Source organism: Chaetura pelagica, unplaced genomic scaffold, assembly GCF_000747805.2.
Source record: "Chaetura pelagica isolate M959 unplaced genomic scaffold, ChaPel_1.0 scaffold20, whole genome shotgun sequence".
Lineage (NCBI taxonomy): Eukaryota > Metazoa > Chordata > Aves > Apodiformes > Apodidae > Chaetura > Chaetura pelagica.
This window is the reverse complement of record NW_009951958.1, coordinates 2,311,982-2,313,992: the sequence shown is the minus strand read 5'-3', so window position 1 is coordinate 2,313,992 and position 2,011 is coordinate 2,311,982.

Sequence of the window (2,011 nt, the reverse complement as noted above, 5' to 3'; positions counted from 1 at the left end):
TTCCTAAAAGTGTATTAATGTCCCTACTCACAGATGGGCTACTGCCCCAGTCTCTGTCAGGACAGCTGTTCTGAAGCACAGACAGTGAAGGATTGACATAAATGATGGTGACAAAAAGGTTTATGATGGGGAAGGAAAAAAGGGAGAGGAGCAAAGAGCTTTGCTAAAACTAGTGTCTTCAGCAGCCTCTTTTCTGTCAGAATGGATGCTGGAAGCAGCTGTGCTCCTTTTCAAGTAAAGTAGCTGAAACAGCATCTGAGGCAAAGCAGGTCAGGCTTTGCAAAGCTTAGCAAAGAGACTAAGTGTGAAGGCAGAGACCGAGGCACTGCCAGGGGAGCTCTGTGCAGGAGGAAAAGTGCACACACACCATTCAGCAGAGAAGCCCAGATTTATCACAAGAGCTGACTGAGGGTTCAGTGGAAAGCTGAGAAGAGCCAGAGCTGTCACATCACTGTGACAAAAGCTAAGCAAGAACACTGTTGACTGAAGTGTTCCAGAAAGAACAGAAGTAAGAAAACTTGAAATATGGAGTGGTATTTTTCTTTGCTATATGATTGATGTTGCAGAACGGAAATGGCACTCTGTGTGCCTTCTTTGTAGGAATGCATCAAAGAAATATCTGACTCATTTACCAAGTTTCTTCTACCAGTGGAAATGTACTGCAGATCTGAAGTACTGCTGTAACCAGTCAGAAGTGGTGACACTGTAATTACCTTTCCTGATTGTGCCAACAGTGTTACAGTTCTTCCCAGCCAGTAATAGAGCCCCAGCCTTTGATATGGGGAGCAGACAGTCTTCAGCCAAAAGTTAAGGAAGGAAGAGGTATGACACCTATGTAGCTTGTTTGCAAAAGAAGAAAAGAAAGGATTCTAATTTTTCTGTTATTCCATCAGCCTGCCTTTTTGTCTGGTATAAAAGTGTCTTCAGATGCATTCTGTACACCAGAATGTTGTGATCTTGTTCTGGAAGGAGGTTTTCCTGAAAAACTAAGAATTGGGTGAGCCTGTAACAGTTATGTAGGACTGGGAAAATGGAGACAATCCATACAGTGAGGATCAGCTAGTACCATGGGTGGATCTCATTTTGATCTTTAATAGCCTTTCAGTTTCACTTGGCTGCATGTTTTTTAGTGACACAACAAAGAGATGTATAGCTATGCAAGACAAACAAGAAGGAAAGATTAGATTAATATATGTGTATTTTTTGCTGTGAGAGTTTTCCCTTCCATCTGGCCAGGCCACGGGATCTTCTAAACATTTTTGGTTTACAGTGTGGAATTTATTGTTTACTAAAATGCTTGAAATGCTTTGGCCTCCACTGTTTGATTTGGAATCTAATAAATGGCATGTGATTTGTCAGCCTGCCACTCTGTGGAGAAATAATATTATTTTGCCTGCTGGCCATCATTTTAATAGTGTTATCGTGGTGTTCATACAGTCTCTGGCCCTGCTTTCTGGTGAGACCCTGACTTGTGCCTGAAATGTAAATCATCGTCTTCTGTACCTCTAACACGTGTGTATCAACAAGGGCTTTTATCCTTCTGAGGGGAGGTCTGCATTTGTAGGAAAAGTGCTGGCTCAATTTCACAAATATTCACAGTACTGGAAATGGTTACTATCACTATGGACTAAGTTGCTTCATTATCTCTGAGCCACTCCTCAAGTGACAGCCGTGGGGCTTTAATTTCTCTCTGTCTCCAAGAGATCCCACAGTCCAGGCTCCTGCTTTTCCTCCTCTCAACTTAGGTCTCAAACTGTGGAGCACCAGTGCTTTTGAGGTATTTCTGTCTTGGTTGAGTCCCTGTGGTTCTTCCATTTGGGAATTTCTAGTAGCAATACACACTATGAACAGCAGCCTTTTTTTAATACAGGCAACACTGAATCTTGGCAAAATAAAGAAATAATCCTGTGACTGGAAAAACTAGTAGAGTTTACTATCCCACGGCTGCATCCTTCAGTCTAAACTTTCCTACCAAAATAACCCAAATGTCCCCCTTTTGTTCATTAAAACT